The sequence below is a fragment of the Apodemus sylvaticus genome, chromosome 21, assembly GCF_947179515.1.
Source record: "Apodemus sylvaticus chromosome 21, mApoSyl1.1, whole genome shotgun sequence".
Taxonomy (NCBI): Eukaryota; Metazoa; Chordata; class Mammalia; order Rodentia; family Muridae; genus Apodemus; species Apodemus sylvaticus.
In genome coordinates, this window is record NC_067492.1 from 58,231,657 (window position 1) to 58,253,043 (window position 21,387).

Consider the following 21,387-nt stretch of genomic DNA (forward strand, 5'->3'; position numbering starts at 1 on the left):
AGAAAGTCCAGTACTGTAAAAGTTGTAAACCAGCCTGGTCATCTGGATTTGGAGGGGAAGCGCCACACCCAGGGACACTACAGTGGAGTCAGCCACTCCCTCAGAGGTGGCTCCCGTCGACTCCTTGTCCCTCCAGCGGGACCCATTCCTCCAGCCCCAGGGACTGGAGCTAGAAGGGGGGCCAGCGGAGCTGAGGTTTGAAGTTCTGGTAGTGGGGCTGCAAGGTAAAGTGGGGGTGGGGTAGCAGGCCACTCAGCGGGTTCTTCTATTTCAGGGTAGATCTTAGGAACAGGTGCTAGTGGAGTGCTGCACTTGCCCCCCTCCTTAGGCTTCAGTTTCATTTTCTGATCTGCAGCATCTCCTCTGGCAGCCAGGATCCTCGAGCCGGAACGACGGGGTGGGAGGAATGGCTGGGCCCCCTGAGGTGAGGATCGTGCCAAGTCCTCCCATACCGTGATGTACGGCTGTTGGTCTGGATGTGATCCCGGTCCTTCGTGAAAAACAACGGCCTTCATGGCCCTAATGGTAGGCAAACCAAAATTCCTATGGGCCGCCATCCTACCCAAAAAGCAGGCCATTCTGAGGCACAAAGGGTCTGCCACTGTTTTTTCTTAATTTCTACTGATAAATTCCGTCCTCTTGCCCTAATTTCCATCCAATGGTCCTTAGTCAAAGACAAAGGGGTTAGCACTGTCTGCCCCATGACAAAAACAAAAAACAAAAGGTACAAGAACAAAACACAAACAATAAACACTAGCACGTCCAAGCACACTCGTCCATGCCTGGACTTAAACAAATGCCAATCACAACTTCTGACGGGGTGGGATTCTGTTTCCTTTCCCTTCTCGGTAGAAGAAGCACTCTGTCTCCTTCATTCCTGAAAACCACAGTCAGGTCCCCCTGACTGTTCCTCACCCTTGGAGCGTCCTCCAAGGTTGCAACCTCCGGGACTCTAGGATGTCTCCCTCTGCAGCAGCTGGGTCCTTATGGTCCACAGCGGTAGCTGCAAACAAACTGTGGAGTGGAATTCTGCTTCCACTCCTATCTGTTAACAAACTGAAACCAAAACACATACACAGAGGTGCCGGACTCAGACACTCAGGACATTTAGAACAAAAAGATTGCCAGCACACACACACACACACACACACACACACACACACACACACACATATACACACACACACACACAAGCATACCTCCAAGGGGGTCTTCGAGGTTCCTGGGTGCCACCTATATACCCATACGGGCCACCAAATGTAGGACCTCCTTTTTGGGGAGTCTCCCACTCCCTTCTCGGGATAGTGTACATCCAAGGAAACATGAGAGACCAACCTGATGGAAACACACAAGGCAGTTTATTATCTATTATCAGAGCTCAGAGCTCCGGGCCGACAGGTATCTCACACAGGAGACAGAGGAGTCGACCCTGAGGCTCAAAAGTTAGGGGTTTATATAGGAAAAGTCAAGGGGTTTGAGTGTTGTTACACATGATTTGCTGATCCAAACATTGACGGGGGATTCTGGCGCACAGAAGGGGCTTTTTGGCATACATACAGCTTGGGCCATCAGCAATGTAAGAGGGTGATTTATTTTGTTAGCAAGAAGGTTACTTCGACATTAGTAAATTGCATCCAAGGGACAGAAGACAGGAGACTCCAGTCCAGATGGTGTATGACCCATAGGAGTTTTCCCAGGCATGCCCCTTATCTTTTTATGACCGGTCTGTTTGTGGAATGACTCAATCACAATCTTCCTTCAAGCTTGTCTGGAATGCCCGGGCTCTAAGTCTGCCTGCTGCCTCAACTAAGAATTCTGAGAGATCCTAGCTCCCTTCAATGTCTACCATTTATCTGTATTATTTTTCAATTAAAACCTTCACTATTTCAAGTTCTACTTAATTTTTTCACAAATATTTTCAGTAAATGTTTCTACTACCTTTTTCAATTAGTTTAGAAATATTTTATATGTCTAATATTTTATCTGTATTATCTTTTCTGATATCTTAATTTATAATATATTTCCTGTTTATTACTTATATTCTATTAGAAATATTTTCCATCAAAATCTTCTATTTTATCAAAATTGTTTCTAGGTTCTTGGACAATGTTCTAGGTATATTTTCTATGTTTACTATTTTACTATTATTATTTTCCAACTAATTCTTCAATTTTAACACATATCTATATATATTTCTTCAATATTATTTGAATATTAGTTAAGAGAAACTTTAATTTTATCAGAAAATATTTCTATTTAATTTTTCAATTATTTATAGATGTTTTTATGTACACAATATTATCTGAATAATTTCTCATGAAAAATCTTCAATTAACACTACTTTTCTACATATTGCTTCAATTTTATCAGAAATATTTTCCATGAAAATCATCAATTTAATAAGAAAATGTTTGTAAGTGCTTGATTTAGTAAAGATGATTTATCTTTTACCATTATTATTTTCCAACAGATTCTTCAATTTTAACACTTTATTTTTCAATTTTTTCCTAAAATTGAGTTTGCCTATACATTTAGTTTTCTTTGTCAACTTTTTATGTGTATTTATTTTCAATGCCAAATCTTAATTTTACATAAATTTTCTGTATATTTCTTCAATTTTATTAGAAGTATTTTCCATGAAAGCCATCAATTTGATTAGAATTTTTTATATGGTTTCTCAGTTAGTTTTGATGTATTATCTATTTGTACACTTTCATGTGTATTATTGTACATCAAATTCCTCAATTTTAATACACATATTTATATATTTCTTCAAATTCAGTGAAAATGTCACATTGGCATTACTGTCAGTCAGAGATTGCTGCCCCTGCCCCTGATGTCACCCTGATCCCGCCCCTCGCCCATCTATTTCAGCCCAGGGCTGGAGTCAAGTTGGATTCCCTGACTGTCACCCAGCAACCTCTGGCCGCGCCCCCTGACGTCCCCCGAGCCCCGCCCCCGCCCTGTGACCATGCATCTCAGCCCCTGGCAGGCGCTATGTTGGCGTCCCTGTCCATCACCCGGGGACCGCTGGCACCACCCCTGACGTCACCACAGTGCCCGCCCTGCATCCAGCCTCCTGGAATGTTGTCATTTCCTCTCTTTTATTTTATGAATGAAAGTGGGCTGGGGAGTTTGAATGTGCGTGTTGGTTGGAGGTCTGGCAGAGGCGGGAAGGAGGTGAGCGTACGCATTTAGCGATTGCTGGGATTGCTAAGCTTCCCGGGCTCTGAGCAGCCTGGCCTGGAATTGTGGAATGGGACCGCATTCGCATGTGCATTTGGATGAAGATAGTGCTCCATGCTGCGGGTGTCTGTGAGCTCTGGAATCACTCCGTGCTATCCTCCTTTCGTCTCTGAGTTTGGAGAGGCCAGGCAAGGCGCGGGCTTCCCACTCTGCTTTGGAAATTTTGCAGGTGGAAGGAGTGCAAACTCTGTCTGTGCTCTGGGCCGGGACAGTGGCCGGGAAAGGCACAGGCTTCCCGCTCTGGAAAGTTTACAGTGGGGCAGAATGCAAACCCTCTCTGTGCTCTGGGCAGGGACAGTGGCCGGGCAAGGCACGGGCTTCCCGCTCTGGAAAATTTGCAGCGGGGCAGAGTGCAAACTCTCTGTGCTCCTTCAGACAGGGACAGTGGCCTCCTGGCACGACCCTCCTGTGGGAACAGAAGACAAGCCTGGCCGCCCTGGATCACTGGGCTGTGCGCCCTTGCTTCTGTGTGTGAGCTGGTGAGACAGGTAGGGAATTCACAGGCTGATAAACTGAATCCGGTTCCTTAATGAGACAGGCCGGGCTGTGAAATGACAAAGACCTGGTAGAGTTTACAGAGGTCTGGGCTGGCGCTTTCCCAAGGAGCATAAATGATCAAGTTGCAGCTGTCTGGGGTCAAGGGCTGTGGGATGGGCAAGGCTAAGTCCCAGGCTAACTTGTTTTTTATTTCCCCCTTTGGTTTTGTTAATTATTTCTGTTGCAGGTTTTTGTATTGTTTTACTTTAGATGTTTAGTGTTTTGCTTGTGCGGCAAAGGACTTTTCTCCAATCTGTTTGGTATTTTGGATGCTTCTTTTACATTAACAGGCACCTTCTTTAGTTTAGGAAATTTTTCATTTATGATTTTATTGGAAATGTTTTCTAGACGTTTATGCTGATTGATTTTCATGCTCACCCTCACCCTCTCCTTCTCCTTCTGAGGTGTTCCCTGTAGCTGTGCAGCTTGAATGGTTCTCTGCATCCAGCTCTGAGCTCTGCTGTTAGTTGCTGTGAGGGAACCTCAGGGAATCTCTGAACTTGAGACATGGTGAGCACAGGATATCTGCCCACAATTGGAAGGAACAGGTGGTTTAGCAGTGGGACCTGGGGTGGTGGGTCTGCTATGGGGTTGAATAGAAAGCATCAGCCAGACGTGACCTGTGAGGTTTCTAGTGGTGCTTCTTACTTGATAGTTCAGGATATGACTTGTGAATAAATTCAGTATCATGGCTGATTGTAATTCTGTCCAAAACATCTGGACCAGTTGCTTTCTTGTAGCAGCATGGGTGGTTTCTGTGACTATGCAGCACCTGTGTCCAAACTATTTTTTTTTTCCTTTTATAATATACATTAAGAAGGCAGGTTCAGGCCTGGAGAGATGGCTCAGAGATTAAGAGCTCTGGGTATTCTTACACAGTCCATGAGTTCAATTGTTAGCAACCACATGGTGGCTCATAACTGTATACAATGGAATCTGCTGCCCTCTTCTGGCCTGCAGGAATGCATGTAGGGAGGACTTTGTTTAAGTAATGAATAAAATCCTTTAAAAAAGAAAAAGGATATGAATCTAATAGTTCTGATTTCATACATTACTAGTTTTTATTTTGTTTAGTTTGTTATTGTTTTCGGCTGTATTTTTTATATTTCTTTAAATTATATGTTTAGTATGTTGATTTTTATGTGGCAAAGAGACATTTCCCCAATCTGTTTGGTATTTTTGATGCTTCTTATACATTAACAGTCATCTTCTTTAGTTTGGAAAGTTATTATTTATGATTTCAGTGGAAATATTTTCTAGATCTTTATGTTTATTGATCTTCTTCTTCTTCTTCTTCTTCTTCTTCTTCTTCTTCTTCTTCTTCTTCTTCTTCTTCTTCTTCTTCTTCTTCTTCTCTTCCTCCTTCTCCTCCTCCTCATCTCCATTCTCCTTCTCTTTCTCCTCCTCCTTCTCTAATATGTCTTGAGAAACTAAACTAAACTAAACTAACTGATGCAAAAGAAGTTGTATGAGACGATGCAGAGTATTAAAAATCGGAGGATGTTGAGTTATTTTCCTGGCTGGAATACCTTATTTTTCTGTTCTGGTGTCTAGGCATCTGCATGTGTGGTTATTTTAGGTTAGGTAAGGTTTCTCAGTTTGTCTAGTTTGGATGGGAAGTTATTCCTGGGTTAATAGTTTGCTGTCTAGATTATCAGATAGTGTTGACTGAGTGTTGCCCCTTTTACTGATCTGTTTGTTGGGTATGTTCAAGAGGGAATGCTGGCTAATGTTGAAAGCTAGGATAGGAGGTTGGCAGGAAGACATAGTCTTAGCAATCCACATGGAGATGGTGTCAGGAGAGAGGTGAAGCTGCCAAAATTTCAATATTCCAGAGCTACAGTCATCTGAACGGGCCTCAGTTGAAGGTGTGCTTTGTCATAATTGCTGGTTGCTCTATCTGTGTGAGATAGTGTTGATGATTGATGTGGGAAGGCTCTTCCACTGAGGATGACAATATTCATAAACAAGTGGGTCTGGGATGCATGAAAGAGCTACCTGAGCATGGGACACTGACCAAGCAGGACAGCAAGCCAGGAGACAATGTTTGTCCATGCTTTTACCTTCAGTTTGTCCTTTCAGTTTCTACTCTAACCTTCCAAAGTGGTGAACTGTAGTCTGACAGAAGCATTCACAACAACTATTTATTACCTGAGATCCTTTTGCCCAGAGGATTCCATCACAGAAGCAGAATAGGAAGTTAGAACAGCAACAACAAATGGTATCAATATATGATTTTGCTGCTGGACAGAATTTATGTTCTCTTTTGAAAGAATATGGAATATATCAGAAATTGAGATGGTGAAAGTCATAGAAATCTGTAGATGGTATTTAATCATTTTTTCTCATAGGACCTGGAAGATGGAAGTCTTAACAGTATGCAGCCAGAGAAAATTGAGAACATAGCATATCAGAGGAATACAGAAACTGTAAATTTTAGTGAGAGGTCATTTGTGTGATATTTTGCCGAAAATCCTTTTTCCTTGTCTTATACCTGAATATAGAGTGGGGTAAATTTTAAAAATAATGGGCTGATTTCTAAATTTTCATTCTATTTATATGTATTTGTTTGTCACTTCCCCACTTATTTATTTATTTATTTAATTTGAATTCCACTTTCTCCCATCTCTCTTTTCCACCTTACACAGTCTGTCTCCCTAACTCCTTTATCTCTTCAAGAAGCATGGGCACCACTGGCATATCAAACACCTATAATTTCAACTCTCTGCATAGTTAGGCATAGCTCTCTTACTGAATTTAGACAAGGCAGCCAAATGAGTGAAAGAGTGTACTGGCTGGTTTGTGTGTCAACTTGACTCAGACTGGAGTTATCACAGAGAAAGGTGCTTCAGTTGGGGAAGTGCCTCCATGAGAGCCAACTGTGGGGCATTTTCTCAATTAGTGATCATGGGGAGAGGGCCCATTTTGGGTGGTGCCATCGCTGGACTGGTAATCTTAGGTTACATAAGAGTGCAGGCTGAGCAAGCCAGGGGAAGCAAGCCAGTAAGAAACATCCCTCCATGGCCTCTGCATCAGCTCCTGATTCTTGACCTGCTTGAGTTCCAATCCTGACCTCCCTTAGTAATGAACAGCTGTATAGAAGTATAAGCTCAATAAACCCTTTGCTCCCCAACTTGCTTCTTCGCCATGATGTTTGTGCAGGAATAGAAACCCTGACTAAGAGAAATTTGTACCAGCATAGTGGGGTATCCCTATGACAACCTGGGCCATTGTTTTGGGGAGGAATGTGCAAAGATTTTGGAACTTTGGGTTAGAAGAGCCATTGGTTGTTAAGAGCTCTGTGGGATTTTCTATAGGAGCTTGTATGATAATATGTTGAGAACAGTTAAGAAATGATGGCCTGGCTCATGAAATTTCAGAAGGAAAATTTAAGATTCTTTTCAGGGCTGTTGCTGTTTTGATTGTGAGAATTCTGTGATTTTGGTTAGCTGGGGCTGAAGAATCAGCTGAGATTAACAAGATACTAGAACTATTAAAGCAAAACCTTTTGCATTACTGGGACTATTGATGGCTTCTTTGCTGGAGCTAAGAAATTAGCAGTGATTAAGAAGAGCCCAGCACCACTGAGCTGAAATCTTCTGGGAAGTGTTTTCTGAGAGTACAGAGGCTGTGTTCCAGAGATAACCACAGTTGTACTTTGTGCTGTGGTTGGAATTGATAATGTGCATATGTGTAACACAGACAGTACTGGTTTTGAAGGTGTGAAGATGTCAACAAGAACAGCTGAAGCACAGCACTGTGAGAGGCCAGCCATGTAAGCCCTTTGGTGAAGGTGCAATCTCAGTTGCAATTGATGGCCCAGGACTTAAGGGGGGGTCATGCATAGGAGCTGAGGCTTGGCACCATGAAAAGTGCCTATGAGAGGCTATATGTGAAACCTAGTTATGGCAGAAAACAGCAGTGTTTTGGAGATGCCAGTGCCATGAGATGACCACCAAGACCAGCAGCAGCAGTGTAGTACAGGCAGCTGGACCCTAGAAGAAAAGTTGTGTGCTGCAAAGGGCAGAGTGGGAGAAATGACCCCAGCCCTCAGAGGAGCCTGGAAGTTCTTGAGTTGGATTCCAGACATTGAAGCATTAAAGTTTGAGTTTTGCTTTTGATTGTGGCTGTGCCCTGATATTTTTCACTCTTGAAGGAAGAAATTATTTTAGTGGAGCCCACAGTTAAGAAACTTTGAATTTTTAAAAGTATTTAAATTTTAAAAGATATTGGAATTTTTAAAGGGATTGAATTTTTAACATAAAAGACTGTAGGACTTTTAAAGTTATTTATATCTTGGGGATGAGTAAGAAAATTAGGGTTGAGGCTTAATAGTGATGTGTTTGTGTGTCAAGCTGACAAGGGACCAATTGTCCTGTCTGGTTTTGTGCATCGACTAGACACAAGCTGGATTTATCACAGAGAAAGGAGCTTCATTTGAGGAAGTGCCTCCATGATATACAGCTGTGGGGCATTGTCTCAATTAGTGACCAAGATTGGAGGGCCCCTTGTGGGTGGTGCCATCCATGGACTGGTAATCCTAGGTTCTATAAGAGAGCAGACTGAGCAAGCTAGGGGAAGCAAGCCCGTAAGGAACATCTCTCCATGGCCTCTGCATCAGCTCCTGCTTCCTGACCTGCTTGAGTTCCAGTCCTGACTTCCTTTAGTGATAAACAGCTGTATGGAAGTGTAAGTTGAATAAACCCTTTCCTCCCCAACTTGCTTCATGGTCAAGATGTTTGTGCAGTGATAGAAACCTTGACTAAGACAAGGGGTAATGAAAATGAGTAGCAGTTGAGCCTTGCCAGTATGAGAGGCCAGGAAAGATCAGTGGAGAGGTGAAGACACAGGGGCAGTTGAAGATTCAGGACTGAAGAGATTTTGCAATGAAGCTGGGTCTTGCAAACCTGTGTGTGTGTGTGTGTGTGTGTGTATGTGTGTTGGGGGGACATGCTAGTCCTGATCCACTTACCTGTTTTGTTTGTTTGTTTGTTTGTTTTCTATTGTCTTATTGTACCAGTTTACCATTCTTGAAGTCTTTGTGTATTCTTCCTTTCCATCCCCTAATTGCTTTTGGAGCAACTTGGAAACACAGTTTTGCCATTGGGAATGTGGTGGTGAATCTTAGCAGATCTTGAACAGCTTCATTGCTTTCGTTTAAAAACAAAACAAAACCAAAATTGCCCATCTGATGAGTCTGGAATTGAAAACAGTGAAAATATATATCAACACTTTATCATCATCATCATCATCATCATTTTGAATTTTCTAGGCATTTTTTTCTGTGTAGCCCCAGCAGTTCTGGAACTTGCACTGTAGACCAGACTGGCCTTGAACTCACAAGAGATCAGCCTGTCTCTGCCTACAGAGTGCTGAAACCAAAGTTTGTGCCACCACCACCAGGCTTCAGAGTTCTGGAGAAAATCATTTTACTTTTTCTGTGAAATGCTGATCATCATGTTTGGGGAAATTTAATTTACTGTTATGTTGAGGATTAAGTATCTGGGTTTTTAATATCATGTCCATCTGCCTGTAGAAAGGAGTGCAAGTTGATGTCACTTAATAATAGCTTTCCTGCCAGTCGATGATGGTGCACCCTTTAATCCCAGCATTTGGGATGCAGAAGCAGGCAGATTTCTGAGTTCCAGGCCAGCCTGGTCAACAGAGTAGTTCCAGTATAGCCAGGGCAATACCGAGAAACCTTGTCTCGAAAAAATAAAAAACAACAACAACAAAAATAATACTTTTCCCTGTTCTGCTACCACAAATGGCACACAGTGCAGCTCACACAGCATTGCTGATGGCGATGGTGCTGACAGCAACATGGGCTAAGTTGGACAACACATGTGTGTTAGGCACTAGGGATTTAGTACAGCACCAGTACTTTGATAACTGTCATGGCGGCTGCTTATGTCTGGTGTGGGTGTGGCAGAGATGATGAGAGTTTATTTGTTAAAGAAATGAGACAGTGTAGTTGATGTGTTAAGCAGGGAACCTGGCATCTAATAAGTTATTGAGTGCCCAGAAAATGGTTATATGGAAAGCTTAGGCTGAGCCTCATTCAAGTATGTATGAATATATTTGAAAAATAACAGCAATGTGTTTTAAAAGTTGACAGACAATTAAATTAAATTTCTTATGGGATATAGGCCAGCTTTTCCTCTTAACTTTGAGAACTAACATAAAATAATAATGAGTGAATGTCCCAGATGTCTAGAAAAGACAAAGAAATATAAGTTTTGACTCTTTTTCCCCTTAAAGACCTCCGTAATAGACATGCTATGAATAGAATTTGATTCAAAAACTAAAACCTTAATTTTTTTTTATTTAAAATACAAACACATTTGGAAGTGGGATTTACCTTGCAATCAAATACAGAAATGTGACACCTGAGGCTCAGTCTTAAGGCAACAGGCAGTGAGTGAGTTTGCTGGGAATTAAAGTGCTGTTGACTTGTCAGGGTGAGATGAGGCTGTGGGGGGGAAGATAATCTGAATGGGTCCTCAATAGATGGGTAAGGGGATGGCCTTGGAGCATGTTTGAGATAGGTGGGACATTTTGCATGCTTTTCAAGAGTTTTTGTTTGTTTGTTTTGTTTTGTTTGAGACAGGGTTCCATCATTAGCCCTAGCTGTCCCAGATCTTATTCTGTAGACCAGGCTGGCCTCGAACTCACAAGAGATCTGCTTGACTCTGTACCCCAAGTGCTGGGATTAAAGGTGTGTAACACCACTGCTTGGCAGCCCATGTTCTTTTTAAATGTGGGAGGACATAGACTAACAGTGAGAGCCACCTGAGACCTGAGATTACATGGCAACTGCTAAGTGCAAAACCTGTTCTTGCTGTCCTACTGTGTAGTTGAAGCAGTAGGGATAAGAGCATGGTTTAAAAGTGTGGTAACTTCAGCAGCCAAGCCATTAGCTCAGTGGCAAAACTTTTGGCCCATATTTTTTTTAAAGTGTTTGCAGCTATCACTGTAAATCCGTAAGGTCATCCAGTGTTATTTAATATTCCCACTGAGAAAGGAGTCTAAGCCCCATGTCCAGAGGTTGCTGCATTGAAATAACTTGCTGTAATTTCTAAATGTCAGCTGCAACCTTTGTTCTCAAACTGAATCCTTTGAGTAGGGTACATGGAGTGTGTGATCTGTATTAACTTGAGTGTTTTGATACAGGATCTTGTGTAGTCTAAGGCTGCCCTAGACCTCACTGTGTCTTTTAGGTTGGCTGGAGCTCACTGCAGTCTCCTGGTTTACAAGGGTCCAGTGATGTGTGTATGGTGGTGGCAGTGTATGCATGCCTCAACCTGGCTAGGCTTATGCTTTTAAAGATGCTCTTCAGAGACTGGAGAGGATGAAGTGTGTCCTGTCCTCAGAGTAGGTAATAAATAGATCAGCAAGTACTAACTAATAACAAGGACATTTTACTGCCATTATGTAATAAACTTAATAATTTATTTAGGGGCAGTGTGTTTGTGAGCTTAGGAAAACTGATGGTGTGAGTCATATTTACTCTTCTCTTGTATGTGAACTGGGCCCCATAATAATGTAAAGATATTTCCCATCTGGAATTCTAGGTTTGTGAATAACTCACTTTCCACTTTCATTGAGGCAGGAAAGAAGATTTTGATATTATGAAAAAGAGGACTAGGAAGGCAAATGAGAGAAAAGACAGAAGCTGAGTTCACATAGCACAACAACCAAATTCTTTCACCTAATCCTGAGACTGACCCTAACCCTGACATTTCTTCTTTGTGTAATAGGGATTCTATTGATTCAGTGGGACCATCAAGAATAATGGTGGCTACCTTAACATTAACCAGGAGCCTAACCCTGGTACTTATCCTAAATCTCTAATGCTATCTTAACACCTTAATTCCCTAAGCATCTTAACTCTAACAACCCTTGTCCTTATCTTAACCATAACCCTCTAATCCCCTAACAATTATCCTAACCCTGGTTACTGTGGGGCAGTGTTTCTTAATTATAAGTTTTAAATTGAGAAACCCTTTCTTACTCTTGATCTTTAGAGATTTTCTGATCCACATTTGATCTAGGCTATAGATGCTTTTTCAAACTACATATGGAAAGGTCATTTTTATATTTTGTATTTGTACTACTTTATTTTACAAAACAAAGGTGATTTGTTTAACTTTTCTATGTTAAAACTCACATCGGAAGTAATTATTTCTTAAGTATTCCCTGTAAGATCCTACAATGTGAAATTAACCAGTCCTTGATTTATTTTATTTCCCTTGGCTTACAGCCTTTATCAGGACATTCTATTAACTACCCTTTCTATATACAGAGAAAGATTCATTTTCTCTATGATTTGCGATAGGTTTATCTAGAAAATCTATACTAATTCAACAGTTTTTTCTCTACTTTGCCACTGATGAAAATGTGCTGGATAATAACAGTGCTCATCAGTGATTCCCTTATGTATCTGGCTTTTCATCTGAGGTTGTCTGATACCTATCATCTGTTTCAGGGAGCTTCAGTTTTACTGATTCAAGCATTTATCCATAAACAAAACAACTGGTTTGCTTATGTACTTGTTTGTTTTGCGACAGGCTTTCTCTCTATAGCCTTGGCTTTCCTGGAACTCACTTTGTAGACCAGGCTAGCCTGGAAGTCAGAAGTTTATTACAAGTGCTAGGATTACAGGCACGCACCACCGCTGCCTGGCTAAAACTCTTTTTATTAAAAATACATCCTTAAAGTTAATATCCAGGGTCATGTATTGGGTCATTCTTTCCTGGGTCACACTGATACCTCCAATGCACCTTGAGCAGTGGGCTTTGCAAGCTATTCACCATGATTATGGGAAGAAGACAAGTTATTTAAGGAATGCCCAGGCAAGGAATAAAGTCTGGTCATGTTAAGTGCAGGGTTTTGGTTCACAGAGGGGTGGAACAGACAGCTGACCAGCCTCAGCTGGAATGTTGAGTCCTCCCCCAGGACTGGGTGGGGTGAGGTTCCACTTGGAATCTTATTTAAAATGCTAATGGAGTACAAACCACTCCTGAGATCTGGAAAAGGTCCCGCCATAGAGGGGAAGCACACTTTAACCTAAGGAAAGCTAGACTCACTGGACAAACTGCCAGGAGCCAAATTGACTTTACTTTTGGTTTAGAGCTTATTAAATATAGGCTTGGGTTTTGACTTCTCCTCAGCTACATACCTTGGAGAAAATGAGTGGTCACTGTGCTCTCCCAGAAGAAGAAAACATCTTGCAGCTGCCAGAGATTCACCTTGGCTGAATGCCCAGACTATGTGAAGAATCCCACTTGCTCACTTCTTCCCCTGCCTATATAAGTTCCCTGAGAAAATACAGTTTGGGTGGTCTTGAGCAGTTAATTTGTCTTGACCTCCTTCTTCACGTCTCCTGTCTCTGTTTCTTTGCCCTTCTCTTCTAGGGTCCCCTGTCAAAAATCCCCACGGGTGGGGGCAGCTGACATTATTCCCCTTGGGCCCTGGGAACCTCTCAATTCTTTGGTTTCTGGAACTTTCTAGAGGCTACCCCCTCTACTGGGGAATTTGCCATCCTCCAGGGCTACATATTTATATTTCCTGACAATCTGTATTTCTCGCTTGTCTCATCTCTTACCTGATCCCACCCTTTTTGTATGTCTCCCTCATCACTCTCTCCTAAGTACCCATGGAGCAATGTCATTTTTGTATGTATTTTATATATATATTTGTTTATATATATATATATATATATATATATATATATATATATATATATATATATATGTCCCTGGGGCCATTCACCAGCCCACATAAACCCTTCAGGTGATGACACTGATCCTCAAGGGCTCTGGGTAACAGAGCTCAGTCTCTCTGAGCACCAAAGGGTCTGGGTAACTTGACACTGTTTGACTTCTTAAGGGATTGGCATCTCCTATAGCTCCTTCCATCTTTCCCATAACTCTCCATAGGAATCCATGCCCTCAGTCTGATGGTTGGCTGTGAGTATCTGCATTTGTCTCAGTCGCTGGTATTGCCTCTCAGAGGACAGCCATGCTAGGCTCCTGTCTACAAGTACATTATTTTTATTATTTTATTGATTTTATCACTTTTATTGTTTTTTATTATGTATATATTGATTGATTTTATCACTTTTATTATTTTTATAATTTATTTATTGATTGATTTTATGATTTTTATTATTTATTTACTGATTGAATTTATTATTAATTATTGATTTTTGTTTTATTATTTTTATTATTTATTTTTGTTGATTTTATTCATCTTACTGATTTTATTACTTTTATTATCTTTATTGTTTATTGATTGATTTTATTATTTTTATTACTTCCATTATTTTTTGATTGATTGATTTTATTATTCTATTTTCCAACTCTAGTGGCTGTCACCCAGTGTAGTCTGTCCCATGTGGCAGAACTATGCTTTCATCCATTAGAAAATGGGGGCGTCAGGCACACCAGGCCTGATTGTTGTTTGTGACTCTGTAATGACAGTGTAAGCAGCTTGTTACAGACCTGTTTTTTGCTATGAGCATGTTCAGATTGGCTGGTTGTACAGCACAGTTGTCCCCATTATGGTTTGGAGACAGATTTCTAAACAAACCTGGTGAACAACCATGAGAACACCAGCATCCTAGTATCTCACCACCCTGCTTAGCACACTATTCATCTGTGGGGTGTTTTTAAGGCAGTCCTCCATCAGCTAAATGCTACTTACTGTCACTACTTCCTAAGCTTTGTAAATCCTTTACATCTTCAATTCTACTCTTCTGTATCTCAGTTTCATATTGGAGCTCTACCCAACACATGAGATGCTTTTTAATAGCTCCAAAAAATAAACAACAAATGGATCCTATACATAGGTGGTGAATGCTAAGAGCAGAAATTGTAGATTTAAGAGGAAATAGAGCTCTCTACATTTAGCATCTTCCCTGTATTATTATTATAAGCAAGTCTCTGGCTCAACTGTTTTGTGCAGATTCAGTCTTGATGGTGAAGTTATGCAGAGGTCACAGCCTGATGTAGGCAGTGAGGAGTACCACAAGGGACCTCACAGGTGGCCATATCTGGCTACATCTGACTGATGCTTCCCATCCAGCACCAGGGAGGACCCACCACCACAGCTCCACTGCTCATCCACATTCTCCTCATTATGGCCATAGACCCTGTGCTCAACATGTCCCCAAAACAGAACTTACTGAGGTTGCCACACAGCACCCAAGAGCAGCACTCAAAGCTGGGCACAAAGAACCATTCAAGCCTGCTAAGCCAAAACAAACGTCAACAAGGCACCAGAAAGTGCCCTCCTCTTAGTCTGACTGGCTGGTCTGTCTGGGGTCCTTGATTGGTCAGTGAGTCTTACCCCTCCTCAAGGTTAGAGTGTGCTTCCAATCCTGGGCCAGACCTTTCATATATCTCAGGTCAGGTTTGCACTCCCATAGCATTTGTGCCTGTCCTCCAAGAACCTCATCCATCTGCACTCCCACCCAGCACTGGAGGAGGACACACCATTGCAACTGAGGCTGGTCAGCTGTTGTATCCTTGCCTTTGTGGGCAGTGATCCTGCACTCATCATGAGCTGTCTTCATAGCTTCCTTGAGAATTCCTCACAGCACTTCTCCTTCTTCCTGAAATCAAGGTGGATAACCTGTTACTTGACTTGCATGGGTGATATAAAGCTGGCCCATCAGTGGAAGGATTCCCAGGCTGTTAACATTAAAAAGGGATTTTAGGAAACACATGTTTTGCTTTGTGGCTTCATGCAATTCCCTTCCACCAGATGATAGGCATGAAAAAACCTTGGGAGAAAACCAGGAAACAGATTACAAACACTGTGGATCTCTATGGATTGTCAGCACTTTTTTTCAATGGCAAGGTGCAGAAAAAGCAACAGTTATGTTAGCACAGGTTCTCTAAATCAACATATCTCATAGAGAGTGAATTTTTCTGTGTATGCAGAATGAATTATTAAAATGTCCCAGAGATAGTTGTCCTCTTCTTCCAATAATGCATGTCTGACAAGGGAAACATGAAAATCAAAGAATTATCTTCAGTTGAAAGGGAGCTGCAATTTCCCTGAGCCCATCACGAAGCCAGAAAACAAAATTCTTGTTTCCTAAAATCACTCTTCAAAGTTAATAGCCTGGGCACCCTTCCTCTTGTGGGTCAGATTGATACCTCCACTGCACCTGAGGAATACGCTATGCAAGCTATTTATCTTGATTACAGGAAGAGGAAGGCAAGTGTTGTGAGGAAAGCGCAGGCTAGGTCTGAATTTAGGTCCGGGTGAGTGCAGGGTTATTGCTTACAAGGAGAGGAGCGGGCAACTGAATAGACTGAACTGAAATAGTGGACTTTCCCCTAGGCCTGTGTGGTGTGAAAGTGCTCTTTCAAGGCAAGCACAAATGCTAAAGGAGTACAAACCACTCCTACGATCTGGAAAAAAATTGGCCCTGGACTAGAAGAACAATTTAACCTTAAGGAGTTGTAAGGCTTACTGGTCAATCCAGAACTCCAGCCAGACCTGCCATTCAAAGACAGAGGCAGGATCTTCCAGGAACCTTTCTTCAAGATCCCTGTGGCTGTGAAGGCCAGGATAGTTCATTGTTTCCTCACTCTGAGCTCTGCTGTTCCATGTTGTGCTGTGCTGTGAGGGGACCTCAGGGAAGCTCTGAAATCGAGACATGGTAAGCCCAGGATATCTGCCCACAATGGGGAGGAACAGGTGGCTGAGCAGTGGAGGCTGCTATCAGTGGTTAGATGGGAAACATCAGCTAGATGTGACTATGTGTGAGGTTTCTAGTGGTGCTTCTTACTTGCTAAATCAGGCACTGACCTCTGAATATCTTCCCTCTCATGCTTGAATCTTCCCAAATCATTTGGACCATTGGTTTGCTTTTAGAAATATCATGGCTGCTTTTTTAAAATTTTTTATTTTGCAGCATGTTTCCAAAACATTTTGTGTTTTACACTACACACTGAGAGTGCTGATATGAATCTAATAGGTCTATTTTAACATGTTTTTTGTTTTGTTTTTGTTTTTTCACTATTCCTATTTCTTTAGATGTATAGTTATTTGAATATTGTGTGGCAAGGGGACTTTTTTTTTCCAATCTATTTGGTATTTTGGATGCTTCCTGTACCTTAATAGGAATCAAAGTTTTAGTTTAGAATTTATTCATTTAGGATTTCATTAAGACGGCGTCCTTGTCCTTTGGGCTGATATTTGTTTTCTATTACAGTCAATTGTAGTATTTGCTTTTGATATGTTACAGTGTTGCTGGTTATTTAGTGCCAGGAAACTGAGACTCCAAATGTTTTTTGACCATTAAGTCCATTTATTCTATTTATTATCCTTTCCTCTTTGGTATATGAATCTTGCCTCTGTAGTGGGTAATTTGCAGGCAATTTCAATAACCTGCTCTCAAGGACTTAGCACCAGCTTAAATCATTACCTGACTCCATCAACTGCTGCTTTTGTAAAGTGTGCTTTATATACATGGAGAACTAGCTTCAGCTGCTCTCTATATTTGTTCCCTGTTTCTGTTCTCCACACAAGCCCCCTCTATAGTCTTTACCTACTCTCATCCCACTCTCTCTGCTCTCTATATGTGTTCCAGTCTGCAGGTCCTCTTGTATACCTCTATCCATTCCCCAGGTTCTCATGCCTGTCCTTTTTACAAAACAACCTATTTTGTACCACATTTCTTGCATGTTTTACTTTTTGAGGACCTGCTGTGACAGGACACCTTGGATTCTTGGCGACATATTTCCCTGGCTTATCCTCATTATACCCCTATGGGTGTGTCTGGGTTTGTGATGACAATTGCTCTAGATACTGGTCTCTGGGTTTGTCTTGTTTGGGTGGTAATTATATTCCTGGGTTAGTGTTTGCTGTCTGTATTTTCACTGAATGTTGGTTGCATTTTGCCCCTTTTACTGACCTGTTTGCTGGGTACGTTCAAGAGAGAATGCTTGCTAATGTTGAAAGGTAAGAGAAGTGGCAGACAGGAAGATACGATCTTAGCAATCCACTAGAAGACATAGTCAGGAGAGAGGTTAAGCTGCCTCTGGTGCTTGTACAGCGTTAGGGACAGCTGTGTAAATTGCATGTAGGATAACAAATAGTGTGGTAGATCTATGGAATGCCTAATTTATGTCCTGGCAGGCTTGGCATGTGGTATTGTACATTCCTGTCTAATGGAAGGGGTGTTCTGTATTACTGTATATCAGAAAGATATGACTTGCTTTCTGATTTTTAAAACATTTGACTTTCAAGATATTGCCTTGAGTGTCATAAGACAGTTTAGACATTTGAACCATGTAGGGACTCCTGCAGACTATTAGAATCACTGTAGACTGAATGCATTTTCATCACAGGATGAACATGAGCCTATAGCATCCAGGGTAAGAATGGGGTTGATTTGGTACCCTGGGTATCCCCACACCATGGGGCTTCATATTTCTTCTGGGGTAAGTGCAAACTCTCCAACTGAGGGCAGATATTGGAGTACAGTTAAAGGAACAGGTACCAAAGATAGGCAGCAGCTTTAGGGACAGCGCCTGTTCCAGTTGTTGGAGGATACTCATGAAGACTAACCTGAATTTCTGCTACTTATGTGCCAGGGGCCTTAGTCCAGCCTGTGTCTACCATTCAATTGATGGCTTTATCTGTCAATGTCCTGAAGGTTAAAGGTTCATTGAGTCTGCTAGACTACCTGCGGAGTTCCGACCATGTTCAGGGCCTTCAATCCTTCCCCAACTCTTCCTTAAGCGTCTCGAACTTCCATCCCATGTTTCACTCTGGTTCTCTGCATCTATTTCAGTCAGCTGCTGGGTGAAGCCTCTCATTGATCACTTATGAAAATCTCCTGTCTGGGAGCATAACATTGTATCCATAATAATGTCTTGGAACGGGGATTGCCCATAAGGTGGCTCTCCAGTTGGGTGAGTTTTCATTGGGCATTCCCTCATTCTCTGCTCCAGGTGTGCCCCTGCTTTTCTTTTAGATGGGACAGATTTTGTTCTGTGTTTCTACTGTGCTGTAGTTGAAACTGATCCTTCAGGTTTCTTCTCATGCTCCCATACAGTCAATATTTGGACTCTGTCCAAAAATCACATAAGATGCTTTAGCCCCATTTACATTTAATGCTAAGCTATTTGCAAGCCTGGTGGTTTAATGTTTTTTTTTTAAATTTTATTCCTTTGTTTATGGCTTTCAAGACAAAATCTCTCTGTGAAATCCTTCCTGTCCTGATAGTGTATATAGGAACCACATAAACCACATCACATGGTTTTGCACAATAGGGATATGATTTTGTGCAACTTTTAATCCTCATGGTTCACTTTGAAATTTGGCCAAATATATAGGTTATATTCTGTTTCGCAAGTTGATATGTGTTCATTACATCAATACTACCTGAAGCTTCAGAGCCTTGGATTCCACGTGTATGATATACTTCCTCAGATTTGTCATTGTTCTGAAATGTTTGAATAAATAGTATTTTGCCTATGTATATGAATATGAATATCATATTCCTCTTCTTTACTGTTGGCAAAAGATGGCCTCCGAACTCTTGATCTTGAAGTAATGAGTAGTTGTTGGTCCCCATGTCTATCTGAGAAATTGATGAACACATTGTGGAAGACCAGCTAGAGATTTCCACAGCTGATCTCTCTTTCCTGCCCTACATTGCTTATTTATGATCAACATTTATATTACTATATTTTCATCTGTTCATTTGTATCTGTTTAAGCATGCATTCCCTTTTAGTAAAATTTTATTAATGTTATATTTTAAACTGTTGCCCTTCATGTTTCTATAAGATGAATATGGATGTGAAGTGAATGTTTAATTCTTTGTGGGAACTTTTAGTAAATAACTGTGAGTTCTCTATCATTTTTGTTTACTTGGTTGATTTTTGTAGGGATTAGGGGTCTTAATATATAACATTTGGTCTGCTACAGCACATTACATAGGCTATGCTGGCATCCATCTTCATGACATATACCTGCCTGTGCCTCTGTGATTACAGACATGGGCAAATACACCCAGCTTGCCCATCACTGTTCTAGTTAGCAATTGTACACATAATTTTTCAGATGTGTGAGCAGTATTGTGGATGTTTCCCATTTATCTCTCATTTGGCATTTCTCTGGCAAGGCTGTATCCTATTCAAAGGATTCAAAAGCAACACGGGTGAATCTTATAATTCAAGCTCCTTCTAAAATGACACAGTGATCGTAAATTCTGAGTCATAATATAGGTGGAGCAAGTGCCAAAATTATATGAATATGTTTTTGAAAAAGCATATATTTCCTTTACAATGATGTTAGTATCATGCTTTGTGTTGTACACATGTATGGGATATTTAGGATGAAGTGACTTTTGATGATGTGCATGTGAACTTCACTGAGGAAGAATGGAATTTGCTGGATCCTTCCCAGAAGAATCTCTATAAAGATGTGATGTTGAAAACCTACCTGAACCTCAACACTATAGGTAAGACTGTTATTTTTTTCTAAAGGAAACAAATAGTTTTTGGTTATTGATGATCTTCTATTATTTTAATTCTGAATAATGAAGATTGAGCTGAATAATTCAGTTTCACTAAATTTTTACTGTAACTTTCATGGTGCAGTGAAAATTTGCAGTACCTTAAATTTTGCCTAATTTCTAATAGTCTATCACTCAATTTCTGGTGCTGTGTTTTAGGATATAACTGGGAAGGCCATCATCTTGAAGAACATTTTCAAAGTAGTAGAAGACAAGAAAGGTAATTTTCACGTGGAATCTGATACAAATTTGCCTCTGTGGATTTTTTCATATCTTTTGGAATCTCCAACGAAAAGCAAGAGTGTGAAATAACAGTCTTTTAAGTGTAGCTATGATTATAATATTCTTACAAAATCATCTCCATCAAGTCAGATATCTCATTTGTGTATCCATTTGATAAGTAGCTACATTAGAATTGTGCTGTGGACCTGCCAATCTATATAGTCTCATAGGACTTAGATATTGCACATTGAATAATGATAAATTTATATCCTAAACATTCTAGTAAGCAAATAGTCCATAGTATAATTGTTGATACTCATATTCCTGTAGAAATATGGTTAAGTTTTGTGAGAGGGCATTTTAGGAGAATCAAGAATGTTGTTGTTGAGAAACATTAATCTATATTGTACATGTTATGAGGAACAAAAATTCAAACAGTCTAAATGCAATGTGTAGACGTTTCATTTGCCCTAATTTTTTTTTTAAATTAGGTATGTCATGTCTCCCAATGGATAAAAAACATGTGAGGATAGGGATACTGAAAGAAGCAACAGAAATTTTTTGTTCTTAAACAATGAGAAGATATGTAGTATTCTGCCTTTGATAGACATTAGGAATATGATAAACATTTGCGATTAATTGGTTTTCTAGTTTTATGGGGAACATCCCCAAACTCAAAGTGTAGAAAAGCATTATGGGTGTTAGGAATTTCAAAATACTTCTGTGTGTCCTGGTTCACAGTCCATTGTGTTGTAATTCACACCACAGTTAAAATTATAAATGCAGTCAGTGTTATAAAAATCAGAGTTGTTCAAATTTTCTTCAGAAAGCTGAAGT

General features: G+C 40.8%; 1 pseudogene; it reads left to right on the forward strand.

Moving 5' to 3' along the window:
* Positions 1-2,787: 2,787 nt before the first annotated feature.
* The window catches only part of LOC127671603 (zinc finger protein 431-like), a 91,634-nt pseudogene continuing 73,034 nt past the window's right edge, over positions 2,788-21,387 (forward strand).